This window comes from Arvicanthis niloticus, chromosome 6 (genome assembly GCF_011762505.2).
Source record: "Arvicanthis niloticus isolate mArvNil1 chromosome 6, mArvNil1.pat.X, whole genome shotgun sequence".
Lineage (NCBI taxonomy): Eukaryota > Metazoa > Chordata > Mammalia > Rodentia > Muridae > Arvicanthis > Arvicanthis niloticus.
Window position 1 is genome coordinate 33,478,546 of NC_047663.1, and position 14,778 is coordinate 33,493,323.

At 46.9% G+C, this 14,778-nt stretch overlaps 1 protein-coding gene across 9 annotated transcripts in view; it reads left to right on the plus strand.

Annotated features, from left to right (window-relative positions):
* The window catches only part of Msi2 (musashi RNA binding protein 2), a 371,373-nt gene that overhangs the window by 14,832 nt on the left and 341,763 nt on the right, over positions 1 to 14,778 (plus strand). Inside the window, exon 1 of one of the 9 annotated variants that reach the window (XM_076936047.1) lies at positions 14,088 to 14,150. The exons of 7 other annotated variants lie outside the window; for them this stretch is intronic. The gene's annotated coding sequence lies outside the window, so the exon portion shown is untranslated. Of the gene's footprint in view, positions 1 to 14,087; positions 14,151 to 14,778 lie in introns of those variants that run through there. One more of the 9 variants, XM_076936048.1, reaches the window with a different exon arrangement.

The window sequence follows — 14,778 nt, forward strand, 5'->3', positions numbered from 1 at the left end:
GCTAATGGATTCTTTTTTTAGCCTGTTGTCTGGGATGTTTCTCCCAAATGTCCTGAAATCTATGGCATTAGGGGAATGTGTAACTTTTATGGTAGGGGAGGATTTAAAAGATAAATAGGGTTTTGTATTCAGGGGGCTAGTATTTAGGTTAGGGGCAGGAGTGGCCAGCTGAGGGATGTGGGGCGAGCACAGAGTCGTCTTTTTTAAGAAATCCATTCAGAACTCCAAATTGCTGTTTCTGTTTCAATTATGTGACAATTTCAAGGGTTTAGAAAAATCTAATAAAATGGTCTTGACAATGAATTCTGGGGAGAGTGCTTTAGATGATTCTGGAGAATAAATTCCTTGGGGGTCAAGAGACTGTGGTTCTCGCCACCCTCCAAGCCTCCTTCATCTGGGTTTTTACATTTTTATTGTTTTGAAGGGCAGGAAACGGTGTAGGAATGCATTCAGGGTTTCATCCATAGCCTCCACAGAAATGAATTATTCTCTTTGGGCAATTGCAAACACAGAGCCACCGTACTCTTTTTTTTTTTTTTTTTTTTTTTAATCCTAAGATGACATACCGTAAACGACTTTCAGAGCATGATTTGTATGTGCAGTGATGTTGAATAAAGCACCAAAGAGAAGCCACTGGAGGAGGGGCTGAGTGTGGGGGACCTCTGGAAGAGTTTCTCTCCCTCTCTCCAGTCAAAAGCTTTTGATACTTTCCCAGAGAACAGAAGTTTACAATGGAAGGGGGCTTCTGGGCTGCCTACTGGAACCGAGTGCAGAAAGACACAGTGTAGCAAAATGGGATGCTGAGTGACATTAATGAGGTGACCACTCTGGCGGGAAGGAGACAAGGGAACAGCCAAGTCGCAGTTCCCATGATTTGTTTCCAGCTGAACGTGTTGTGCACTTTTGTGTGTGTGCATGTGTGTCTGTCTCTCTCTGTGTGTGCGCATGCATGCATTTTTGCTTTCTTCCTTGTTCACTGTGGGTTGGAATGCTTACAGTGTGTCTCAGTGTCCCGCACCCAGACTGGCTGTGCTGGTGCCCCCTATTTCTAGTTGCTGCACAGCCAAGTTTGAAATTTTTCTAAAAAAAATTGTGTGTGTGTGTGTGTGTGTGTGAGAGAGAGAGAGAGAGAGAGAGAGAGAGAGAGAGAGAGAGAGAGAGAGAGAGGGAGAGAGAGACAGAGAGAGAGAGAAATGAATTTGTGTGTACTCATACACCCTGGCATGCATGTCCTGTCAAAATACAGCTTGTAAGAGTTATTTCTCTCCTTCCACCATGTGAGTGTCTGCGCTTAAACTCAGATGAGCAGATTTGGCAATGAACACCTTTCTGCCCTGATCCAGGGTTTTAAAGTGGGTGGAGTTTTGTTCTACTCTGTGGTCACCTGCTGGAGCCAGGATGGGTGACATGTGAGTCCACCATCACAGATCTGTACACTGTTGGAAGGGAGACTGTGAAAAGCCCATTTTTGTTTTCATTTTTGAAATGGGTTCCAACCTGGGAAAGGGACGAAGGAAACCTGTAAGCAGTGGTGGTTTAACATTTAACCCCAGTACTCAGGAGACAGAGGCCGGAGCTCTGTGAGTTCGAGGCCATCTTGGCCTACAGAGCAAGTTTCATGAGTTTGTTTGTTTACTTATTTATTTATTTAAAAAATCCCGAAAGGTCCTACCCTGATAACACTTCCCATTGGTGACATGAATGGATAATTGCAGTGAATGCTTCATACATAATTTAGTGTCTTGGGGAGTTCTACATTCTCATGTCTAGTCTTGGAGGAGAATTTTCCCACTACTTGAGAAGAACAGCCTTGCAAGTAGCTCACCTGGGAGAGGCTTCAGGGATGCTGACTTTGTGGGCAGGTCCTTGAGTATCCCTGGCTCTGTAGTCAGAAGGAAGCTGGTACCTTCATCTCCTTCACAATGACACTGGGGTAATACTGTTTAGAGTGACAGGCAAGCGTAGGAAAACCTACCAGAAGCTCCTAGAGCTGGCTCAGAGCCTGCCAGGGCCTGCGTGGGGTAGATGGAAACAGTTAACCAGCAGCCTGTTGTTACACCTTTCAACCCTGGTCCCTTGGGGCTGGCTCCCAATTGTATCATTTTTGAAGCTGGAGGCAAACAAACAAGGTTTCGACTTAGGTAAGATAATGCTTAGTAGAAGGCTGCCAGTTCCCATCTGGTCCCGTCGACCTGGGGAAAGTGGATCAAGTAAGACTGTTGGACCCTGGGCTGAGCATCTGCCCAAGACTGTTTCAGTGTGTGTTTCCTCATCGGCTTTCAAAGCAGATAATTGGTTTTAGTGAGAACTTCTGACTTGATTAGGGGGCCCTTAGGAAATTAAAGTGTGTTTGAATTTCACAAGTATAATTTTAATTATACACATTTTGCATTTTTTCACATGGGAGCCGGGATCAGGGCTTGTTTTCTTATACCAATAGGGGCAGTAAAGTAGATGGTGGCAGAATATCTTTGGAAATAAAAATCCTTGGCTCCAATCATGTATTTCCCCTGTAGTACATGGTGGACAGGCTTGTGTCCTGTGTCCTTGTTAAAAATTATTATTATTTTTTCATTGTATTTCAGACAACTGTAGAGCTGACAAACATTGGGAGGGGGCAGTGGGCGATGGATCTTGTTATGTGTTTTTCTGTCGTACTCACCATTAGAATTTAATTCAAGTTCTTAAGAGTGCAGCTGCCGCCCGTGCAGCCTGTGTTTGGCACGGTGCCACTGTAGCATGTCATGATTATCTTTTATCGCCACATCATCTTATTATTCTCAGTGCCATGCCTTCCCAGCATCAGTTCTTCTGGATGCCCCTCTTCATCATCATCCCACCGGGGTAGAGTCCAACCACCACTGGTATGACCTCTGAGATAGAGACAGGGTGTGCAGACCACCTGGCCTCCCCAGAGAAGGCCTTGTTGTGTTTATAGGAAATGATTTCCTTTCCAGAACTTTCAGAACTGGGCAGAAAAGACCCTTCACATGCCAGGGAGAGCACATGTGGGTTGGAACTTAAGTATCCCGTGTACAGGGACCATAAAGAGCCGGTGAGAGGGATCCTCTGACCTTACAGGCTCTCTCCTCTTGGTTATTGGCAGAAAGGAGAGAGTAGTTCTTCATCCCTTCCCCCTGTGCTTCCTAAAACATGGGCTTTTATCATTCGTATCACTTTCTATTGAGGGGTTGCTGCCTCTAACATTCTTGAACTTCTTGAGTTGGAATTCTTGCTCCCTGTCTACCCAGATCTGTACATCCCCACCCCCGAGCATATGTCTTAGGCATCCTGAGCTCAGTTTCGTCATTGTTAAAATAGACAGAGACCTAGCACCTTCACAGGAGTTGTGGTGAGGATGAGCTGAGTTCATTCAGTAAGCGCTTAGCTTGGGATCTAGTACTTGGAGAACTAGACCCATGTGGATTAGGAGCTGTTATGAAGGGCATTGTCCCATGACAAGTTTGGCTAATTCTTGTCTGCATGTGCCATGGTCTGCTATCTTGCATATTTTTTATATAATACTTGAGAAATACAAAGGAATATATGCACACATGCGTGTAGAACTGTAAACGTGTGACTTGAACAAAGTTTCAGTGTGATTTGGGTGTAGACAGTTGCCTGAGATGCAGCAGGTGAGTCCTAGATATGTCGGGGGGGGGGGCTTAGAACTGTGGGATCTAGTTTGAAACGTGGCTCTGCTACTAGCCCTGGCCTTAGAAAGGTACATAAATATTTTGATTCTGCACTTGAAAAATGAGAATAATGGAGTTGTGTAGGATAAAAAAGAGTATAAATAAGGTATTTGGTATCTGGTTGGCACTTAGGAAATGTTAATTCTTTGCTTCTATAACTAGGAAAAAATTATATAAAAAGCCATTTAAAAAAAAAAACCCAACAACTACATTTAGAGAAAGTCACAAAAGGTTCAGGTTTCTGTTGCTTTATTTTTATGTGTCTGAGTATTTTACCTGCGTGCGTGCGTGCGTGTGTGTGTGGTGTGTCTAGGGAGGCCAAAAGGCATTGGATTCCCCTGGGACTGGGGCTACAGGTGGCTATGAGTTCTGAGACTTGAACCTGGATCCTCCAGAAGAACAGGTGGTACTCTCAAGTTCTGAGCCATATTTCTTGTCCCTTAAATCCATTTTGAAAGCTGGTTATGGTGGCATACATTTATAATTTCAGCAGAGGGGCTGTCCCAGGGGCTTCACTCCACACAAACCCCATTTGAGGGTTTAGACATGAAGTAGGATTTTTTAAGATGGCTTTTTTAGCCCTGCATGGTGCTTTTGTTTTCTTGACGCTGGAGGCAAACAGGAAGTGCCGAGCTGGGTAGTGAGAATCTGTTTATGAGAGAATAGCTTCTAGGGCAAAAAGATTTGCGATGTGAGTGAGGTGACAGAGATGAGGGACAGTGTTGAGATGGACAATGTTTGGGTACTAGGAGACACAGGACATGGGATTATGCTCTGCAAATTCATGAACCCCATCATATGAGCCGGGTAAGTTTGTCAGAGCTCAAGAAATAACCACACTGCTCAGCCAGAGGCCTGTGAGATGCTGAACCTCGAGACTTCCTGTCAGGGCTTGGGAAAGCCTCAGATGTCTTAGGATTCTGGAGTGGGGTCCTAATCTTGCTCTCTTCCATGTTAGGCCCTCTACATACTGTTGTCCTCTGGGTGGCATTTCCCAGGTCCGGGAAGTAATTGTAAATGGACCCCCGGCACTCTATGAGGTGGATGTGGTTGTTAGTGTGTTTGTGGGGGGAAGGGTAGGGTATGCGGGTGGCCAGGAGGGGTGGAACAGCAGCAGATTACATTGACTAATTGTAGGGAAAAAGCCGTATTTGCTGCTCCATTAAGTGGTCGCCAGGCTATGAAGCAGCTTATTGTAATTAATACAGAAACAGCAAGTAAGTGTCAGGTTGAGAGTGGAGGGTCTCTGAGAGCCCCTCCTTGCCTTGGTGCTCCGAGTCCATTGCCTCACTGGTCATCCTTTTGGGGAGTCTTGGGGGGCACCATTTTGGGAAAGTCATTGGCTAGTTTTTGACTGGTTTATTGTGACAAAGAGGAAGCTCTCTTCCCGGATCTCTCCTCCAGGCTTCTCAGGCGTCTTTACATTTCCTAAGAGCGGAGGGAGAGACAGATCTGTCCGTGCCCACCATTGCTATTCGTGCCCACAGTTGCTTTAATTTCAGTTCATGGAAGTGGCAGGTTACACGTCCAAGTCCATCGAGTTACGGGCCGTGCGGGGTTGTGATTGCTTTCCTTGATGATTTCTTGTTCAAATCAGCAGTGCTCTTAATTTTCCAGATGAAGTAAAAAGAAAATTGGAGACTCCCCTCCCGCCCTGTGTCTCTTCATCCAAGATTTTCTGAGCGTGACTCTGATTTGGAGGGTTAATATTAATTAGAAACCGGGCTAGACCTCGGTTGCCTGATGAGGTGGCTTCAACCATCGTGAGAAATATGGCTCCCAGCTCCCATCCCTGCTTTGGGGTGGAAGTTTCTGGGCTTAGACGCCAGAGGAATATGCTTGCCGAGAGAGACCGGAGGATGCTTGCTAGCTACAGCAGGGCAGCCGGTTCTCTTGAGTCTAGAGGAAGGAGCTGCACCCAAGAGCAGGAATGGTGGAGTGTGGTACTTAGCTCTTTATAGGCTAGAGTGGAACACATACTGGGTGGGGTGTAGGTAAGACTAGGGGGTCACTGGAAACGATGGCTTGCTTATGGCTCGGCACGGTCGCTGCCCAGTAGTGTTTGCAAGCCCATGTTTATGAAGCAAGTTTTCCTGTGATTCCTTACTGAATTGTGGCTCCGATGAATACTGCAGAGATGTTCATCATAACAAGGAGTCAGACATCCTCCTGGACAAGACCATGGAAGACTGAATGGTAGGGTGAACTTGGGGGAAGGAAGGAAGGGCCAAGGGGTGAGGAGGCAGGAGATTAGCAACAGAGGCTGGGAATTGCTGGTTGGATCCTTTTAAGGGCTAAGGTAGGATATGGGTGGGGGCCTGGGGGCTGGCGTGGAGGTAGGCTTGGTCTGAATTTGGGAAAGATTACTCTGACAGTCTTGTGTGGGAAGAGTCTTGTGAGAAACTCAGGCAGATGTGTGCTAGGGAAGGAAGTTACTGCAACAGTCTGAGGAAGCAAAGATGGATGACTTTAGAAGGGGTGTAGAGCAGGAAGGAGGTGGATCTGAGGTGTATTTGAGAGTCAGAGGAGGTTGGTGGTTTGCTTGGCTGGAGAGTAGGGGGTGTTGAAGGGTGAGGCCATTTGGACTTCTTGTGTCCATTGCCCCATGTGACTGTTGCTTCAAAGGAACGAATACTGTGTCTACCCAACAGAGGTAGGTGGTCAGGTCAAAAGCCAGCACTTGGCCCCTGCCTGCATGAGACCAGGGGTGATGGTATTCAAGGGAGACATGCTCCTATCTCGGAGTTGAATGTAACTCCTCAGCTGGACCTTGGCACAGTCCTTTTTTCTTTTTACATATTTTAAACACTTTATTATTTTGAGTGTCTAGGATGTGTGTTTGTGGGAGGGGGTTGCATGGCATAGCACGCATGTGGAGGCCAGGGACAGCTTCATGGAGTTGGTTCTTTCTTACCCATGTGGCCCAGGTATCCAACCTAGGTCATCAGCCTTAGTGACAGGCTTTCGGGCCCTCAAAGAATGCTTTCAGAAGCATTGTTTTTTGTTTGTTTGTTTGTTTTGTTTTGTTTTTTAACGTCGTGCACCTCAGTCCTGCTGTACATGACTGTTGCTCCAAGGGAAACACACACTGCTTTTACCCAAGAGAGGCGGCTGGGTCAAAAGCCAGCACCTGGTTTCTTCCTATCAGACCTTTTGGAAAAAAGGGGTGGGGGGGGGTGGGGGGCAGGGAACAAGAAAGCTGGTATAGTCTACTCCATAGGGTAGCTCAGAGACAACTCAGGGCCAAATTAAAAAAAAAAAAAAAAAAGATTCTCTGAACTGAGAGGTAGTAAGGCCTGAGATCAAACAACCTGAAAATGTAGTTTCCATCCATCTAGAACACATGAACCGAGGTTGAAGAGATCAACAGGGCATTAGCATTTAAAGTTTGCCCCTGCACTGACCTCTGTGCTGCCTGTATTTCCCTTGAGATCAAAGCAAGGAGATGGGGAAGAGCTGACACTCAGGTTCAGTTTCTGATCACACTGAGATACCCTTGTTTTACAACCTTGGGCTTCTCAGTCTTTGCTTGGGTTGACAGACACATTTTAAACAAAAAGTGGGGCGTGTGTTTTAGTCATGGGGAGACCTCAGGGACATCCAGAAAGGGCTTTGAAAGACCTCAGAAAACAGGCTGGTGGGCTACAGCTGCAGGTCCCGAGGACTGGGAGACATTAGTAAACTAGGAAGTTCCTCTCTGTTACTGCTTCTCCAAGGAGCAGTCTGGAGGTTTACGGAGACGGGACAGTTCTGAAGAATCCCTGCCCCCTGCTGTATAATAAATCTAATACTAAAATTAGTGCCGGGCTCTTGAGCCATAATTCTTGCTAAGGCAATAAAGAAGTGTGCGTGCGTGTGTGCTCATGCCGGTGTGCTTGTGTGCGTCCAGCTTGTCTCTCAGGACTGTGGGATGTCAGATAAGTAACTGGGTCTCACAATTGATTTTGTATGACAGCGTCTCCTCTGCTCCCTGCTTCCTCCCCGACTCCTGTGATGGAAGTGTAGGGAGGAGGTAGAGGGGAAATATTGCCGCTTGTCTTTCAGGTTTGTGTAAATCTCTGTCACGTAGGTAGATGTTCTTAGAGAATCTATTGGAATGTTTTATAATTGAGTGTTTTACTTTGATGACAAGACATTACTCAACTCCTCTCCAGGATCTTCCTCATGCTCCAGGTGGGGGCAAGACATTTCCTTCTAGGGAACTTTGTCCACGGAAGGAACTCACTGGGGTGGTCAGCTGACAGCTTTAATAATTAGGTGGGCCTTTGGGTCCCTCAGTGCACAGTCCTCCTGGAAAGGACGATTCTGCTTTGAAAAGGACCACATTCACCTTTAACTGCAAATGGCTGTGTCAGGAGTTGCATTTGATTTTTAAATTGTGCATGTCCAGCAACCCTCTGCTCCTCATTAAACAATAAAATGTTTTTAATCTTCCTGCAGCTGTGTGCACTGTGTGGGGCTTGCTTTTGGGGAGGAGGAGGATGAGGGTCTTACATCCTCCCTCCTCTCTTCCCTTTCACACTCACCAAGGCTTGTTGAAAGCACTATCCAGCAGTGATGGAATCCCTTCTGGTAAACTTTCTCAAATGAGTGGCTGGGACGTTTATAAACTGAGGCCACCTGGGGTCAGTCTGGATTGTCAGCTCCTGGGGGCTGAAGTGCTTCCTTTGTGGGTTGTACCCAGAAATGGGTTTATGTCACAGACTCTTTAAAAAGTCTGTAACTTTTCCTCCCCACCCCCCTGCCCCCCACTTTGGGAGGGCTTGGTTTGTCTGTCATAACCAGAAACAGGTTTCAAGCTCCTGGTCCATTCATTATAGATGTGTTTAAGATGAATGCCAAGCCTGAAGCCACTTACAGAGCATGTGCAAATAGGTACAAAGGACCGAAAGGAAGAGAGGGAAGGGGGAGAAAGAGATAGACCAGAGCCCCTGAAGCAGAAACAGAAAAACACAGGCAGAGAAGGACCCCACAGAGAGACCGCACTCAGTTCTGAAGCAAGCTAAGTTAGTGCTTGAGTAGGAGGACCTGCCCGTGAAGGTTGTCAATAGAGCCAGGGACATGGTGCCCATCCAGGAAGGGTAGGCTCTTGGTAGTGTGTCTGTAGGATCTAGGCTCTGTTTCAGGCTCCTGGTGGAAGAGTTAGTTGGTGATAGACAGGGAGCACTCTCCTGTCCCAGCTGGGCTGTGGTTCTATCCCAGAGATCCTAGTTTGGAATGGTGGGCTAGGCAGGGAGTGTTCCCGTGCTGTCTCAGCTCGCCTGGGTTTCTGTCCCAGAGATCCTTCAGTTAGGAACTGTTGCAGGTTCTGTATTTGTAAAATAAAATAAAATAAAATAAAATAAAATAAAATAAAATAAAATAAAAAAAAATTAAAGGGACTCAGTACCAAGAAAAATTATATATATATACATATATATATATATACATATATATATATATACATATATATATATATATATATATATATATATATATATATATATAGATATATGGTTTTTTTTTCCCATGCTGAAAAGGGGCCTGTTTTTCTAGTTGAGCAGTGACTTGGTACAGGTTCCTTTTTCCTCTGTTGCATTTTCCTTGTGTTATCATACGAGTCTTCGGAGTTGGCTGGGTTGTGCCCTCAACCCTGCCTGGTTGTCCTGGTGATGCTGGGTTGCAGGGTTTTGAAGGTAACCCTCAGCTCAGCTGTCCTTGAGGCTAAGGCCTGTGTTGTCCCCCCCCCCCAATGACGTGTGCAGTGCAGCTGCTGGCCCAGAAATCTACTTGAACTGATATGTCTCTCACCCCAAACAAAAAATAAACCTGTGTGCTCTATGTATGTATTTTTGAGGTGTGTACGTGCGCTTTTTTTTTTTCCTCTTGACAACTTCGTTCCCTACAGCTGTGCAGTCACAGACTGTTTTGAGATCTGGAAAGTTTTTTGTCTTTAACTGACTAGGGTAAGTAGGAGGGGAGAGAAGCAAGATTTGATGATTACCACACATCGAACACTATAATGTAATTTTTTAAATTAAAAATTATTGCATTATTAAAAAGCGTTTCATTGTAAGAGGAGAGGATAAGATGGCTCAGTGGGTAAAGGCACTCGCCACCCAACAGTCCTACTCCCAGAACCCGCATGAGGGTGGAAGGAAAGAGCCAATCCCAGAGAGTCATTCTCTGACCTCCGTATGCACATAACCCTAATAACAGAATTTTAAAATATTAGAAGAGATAATGCAAAGAAAGTTTTTTCATCTACCAGAATTTTTTTCTTCCTACTCTAGTTTTTTCCCCCATCATCATGGAGATAATGATGTCATCTTTCCCACTAGGTGTGCTGGCTCTCAGGGACTAGCTGTCAACCTGACCATGGGTCAGGTCCACGGGTCAGGTCCAGCCTGCTGCTGGTATAGAGAGAAGTTAAAGTTGGCCAGAAGTTTAATATTTGCCTTCAGCCATCCGCTATTCAAAGCTCTCTTTTACCCTGGAAAGGCAAGTTGGTAACAGTGTGTTGGTGTTACACCTACTAAGTCTGGTGTCTTTTAGGGCTTATTTAATCTTTCCTTTCTCAAAAGTATTTCCAGCTTTTGGAGAAAGTGCCTTTCTGTTTGAGATAAGCATGAAGCAGTAAGGTTGAGTTTGGGTAGAGGGAGTTTGAGGGGCTGGAGATGGCCCCCATTTCATTTCCGGGTGAGCTAGCAGAGTCCCAAGCCTGTTTGTTAGGGGGACTTTTCTTCAGGGTTATCGATGTTCCTGGAAAGTAAAGTGTTTCTCATTTGCTTTTGCCCTGTCTCTCAGCTTCATGGAGAGCAATATGGCAAAATACAGACCAACCCAACAATCATGCAGTTGGGCAGAACATAGCAGTTTAGGATGGGTTTGCACGACTATATTTTCACATTAAATCCTTATTTGTGCTGGGTGGGCAAGGGAGAGAAAAGAGGATGGGAGAGGGAGGGAGGGAAGGGAAGGGAAGGAGGTGTCTTTTCCGGAGTTGGGTGGTGGAAAGTTGAGAGTCAGGGGAGACTTCCCAGGGAGACTTGTGTGAGTGTGCATTATCAGTGGACAGGAGCCGGGGGAACCCCCAGTTATGTCTGGGAAGCTATTTCATGTAGCTGCTTTATTCTGTGGTCTAGAACTAGATGTCTAAAAGCAGTTACAGGAACAGTTCCTCAAGTATTTCTATGAACTTCTGTGGCCCTGGAACCCTGTTTTTCCCAGCAAGCCTCTGTATTTTTAGAAATGTTTTCTCTTCTCCTTGCTTGCCCCTTAGCAGAGGCCCCGAGAGGAGAGTGCTTTCTGTCATGTAGATCTGATTTCTTGAACAGGTGTTTGGGACTGTGAAGGGGTTTATCTTTAAAAAAAAAATCTGTAGGCTCTTTGTCTGGGAGATCAATATTTTCTCGTCCTGCATGGATGGAGTGGGAGGAGGGACCTGTGTGATGCCCCTCCCTTTCTGATGAGGGTCAGTGAAGGGTCATATGGTCTGTACAAGCCCTTTCTTTCTCCTCTTATTCCATGCCTTCTCCAGATACTACTATGTAGACAGAATAATTTCACGTAGATGTATGGGACGACCAGCAGTAGCCTCCGTTGGCTTTTGGCATTTAAAGAGCTAACTTTGAAATAGCCTTTAATCTTCAGACTGAGCACACGCTTTCTTTTTGGGTGGGCAAGCTCTGACGGTAGTTTGTTGCACTTAACTCTTTTAAATGTCGGTTTCTCCTGGAAGCTGTGTGTCCTTGCCTTTTCCTCGAGGGTCCTAATAAGAGCTGCTGGTCTAAGTCGGCAGCTCTGAGAGTCATTGATTTGCTAATTGCTCATAAGCGGAGCCCTGGCTTCCCCCTCCTGCTGAGAGCACTTTTCTCCCCCCCCCCCTTCCGTGAGAAGTTAGGCAGACTTCTGCAGTGTTGCAGAGGTAACCAATAAAAGAGTTTGGCGTGCTGCTGTTGCTAACTGTGCGCCTTGGAGGTGATCACATCACCAGCATCCGGGCTCCATAAACAAAGGGCCTCATGCTGGTGACCTTTCCTGCCTAAAACTGCCTGGCCCAAGGTCGCCACCGGGATGGGGGAGTGCCTTTCCCAGCCCTCTGTGGGCCTCAATTTAATTTGCTCGCTTCCTGAGGCAAAATGACCTCCCAGTAAACTTGCCCAGGCCTTTTACAGAGAACAAACAAAATAACGGCAAGGTGTGTTCTGTTAGAGGAATGGGTGGTGTGGGAGGGGTGTGGGGCGCCTGTTAAAATACCTACCCGAAGTTAGGCTTGTGTGCAGTCAGTGGGTTAAGATTAGATGCCCAGAGAACAGCTGGACCTGACAAGGTGGAGGCCACAGGAAGGTTGGCCTGCTGAGAAACAGCTGCATGGCACAGCCTGTGTAAGCAGCACTCCTCTCGGCATTGAACATTAAAAAAAAAGCATCCTTCCTTCTGCCCTGTCCAGATCCATTGTCTTTTCTAGTATTCTTCAGATCAGGAGTCTTGAAGCTTTTATTTTTCCCTGCTGAACTAAACCTTTATTATAAAACCTTGAAGCCGGGCAGTGGTGGCGCACGCCTTTAATTCCAGCACTTGGGAGGCAGAGGCAGGCGGATTTCTGAGTTCGAGGCCAGCCTGGTCTACAGAGTGAGTTCCAGGACAGCCAAGGCTATACAGAGAAACCTTGTCTCGAAAAAACAAACAAAACAAAACAACAACAACAAAAACTCTCGAGACCAGGAATAACCTGGTAGAATTAGGGAGGAAGGGTGGAAGGAGATACGGGCCAGTTTGTCCTTAGGAATGCCCAGCCTGGCTGGGCCACCTGATCTTGGAGAGCCCACCATATCGGAGTTGGGGTCATTCCTTCCATGGCTTCTTCTCATTTATCCTTGAGGAGGCATGTAAGGGCAAGAGCGACTGAGAATGCCTTACAGGTAGAGGACTGCCAGTATCCTCACCCCAAGTCCGGTTATTGGTGTGTGTTGAGGTTCAGAGTTCCGGTTCACTGTTCGGTCACAGGTGGGAAGCTGGAGCTGTGGTCCAGGAAGGATTGTGGTACCTGCTACCCATCTGCTCTTTCTGGAAGCCTCACACAGCCCTCTTGCCTCTGTTCTTATAGGAGCATCAAAGGGGCCCTTTCTTGCCTCTGCCTTCTAAATGGCCCAGGTACCCTGGTTCCTTGCCACCTTTGTGTGGTTGATCAGCAGTCAAGAATGGGCTCTTTGACAGCCCCATGTAGAGGGGGAGGGGGTACATGTTCTGTAGTAATGAATGGGATCAGCTTTGCATTTGTGCCCAGACCAAAGCCAGTCAGAGGCACCACTGACCACTGGAATGTAAAAGGATTATAAGTGGACCATGCCCTCTGGGTGAGTGAGTTGAGGCTGGTCCAGTTATTTCTGTGGGGTGGTGTGTAGGCCGAGGCTTGTCTCTCAGGAGCTGTTCGGACTTCCTTCTTTTTTGTCTCTCCCTTCTAAGAAGAACAGGTGATGTGAATTGGGATCGAACCTGACTGTGACTTGGCTAGCTGATGTAACCCTTGGATCCTCTCCTACAGGCCATCTGTAAAATCAGGATGATCAGAGTTAGTGGCTCCTGGAAAGGGTATATGCTCTTCAAAGAACCTTGTACAAAGCCTGCCATCCAATAGGGCTTTAGCCAGAACTGAGTTTTCAGCTAGTCTGAGTTTTGCAGTTGTCACTGGGACAGGGAGATTGAGTTATAAACCAAACCTCCATCAGTTGGTCACTTTGGTGATTTGTTCCTGGAAGCCACAGTGTGCTGTTTGGTTTCTGGTCCTTGCAGGTTAACTGTGATCTCCTCTCCTCTCTGGCAGATCTATCTTTTCAGCCCCAGTGTCTGGGGAATTGAGGGCTGGTTTTACTGAGTCCCAGCCTCTCCTGAGTCACTCTCCTTTTCTTGGGTCCTGTCCCTGAGCAGTATGTACTGGGCCACTGGCTCCAGTTGGTGTTTAGACCATTAGCTGTCAGCTGGGGATGGATCTGTGCAAGATGGCATTGATGATAGGTGATTCCTGCTTCTTTGGGTAGGAAGTGGGAAGTGGTGATAGAAGGAACAGGGGGAGGCTGTGTGGTGATTATGATGTTAATGTTTCATTCCCTGCAGTGCCCTAGCCTAGTGCACAGCCGGCACTGTTGACATTTGGGGCCAGGTAAACCTATAGTGTGCTCTATGAAGGAAGAGATACTAGGTAGGGGTTCTGTTGGGAAGAACAGTGTCCCTCCCTGGTCTCTGCCCTGAGACTCCAGTGTACCTACCCTCTCCTTGTGGCTCTCAGTGTCTGGGGGGGGGTTGGGGGGAAGGCATGCCCTTCTGGTTGAGAATCATTGATCTTCTGTTTGAGAAGGGGATCCTTGAACGGGTTCTGAGGTTCCATTCCGCATAGATTAGAGCCTGCTTGTAGAGTTCAAGAGGGATGCTGCCTGGAAACGCACATGGACGGCTTGGGCTGCTTCAGGTGACCAGGTAAGTGCTCTTGAGTTGTATGGTGTTTCACTGACAACCCCGCTCTGTTGCTTAAGGGAGAGGGAGGGTAAGGTGGGGACAGTCATGTCCTGGGCTCATGTTCCCATCTCTGCAGTGTTTCAGGGCAGGACCTTCTTTTACTAGAGTGACATTACTCTGGTCCTGTTGTGGTGCCTCCAACACTTGGCTCCATGCTCACAAGCTGTTCCTGGCACACACACAGATCCATCACTCAGAGGACGTGGCTTTCCTGAACACACTGAATTAGACTTTTATTCAAAATGAACTATATTTTTTTTCAGAAAAAGGTTGGCTTGTAGGACTCTGCTGCTCTCTTGCTGGCTCTTCCCTTCCCTCCGCTGCCTAGCAGACGAGGCTTTAGAGGGGCCGCCTGATGGGGTCAGTTGGTCAGGGCTTGACTGAGGCCCTGATCAAAGGTAAATTATCTACTGAAAGTTAAGCGTTGCTGCTGTGCTTGTAGAAATATAAAAGTCAGGTGCGTGCTGTGAATTTTATAGCAGCTCCTTGCTGGTGGGAGGGGCCTTGAGATTCCCGGCAACATTAGTTAGTTTCAGTCCTAGAGGCTTGGCAACCCAGGCACAGGAATGTAGCCGTTGGCCCAGTACAC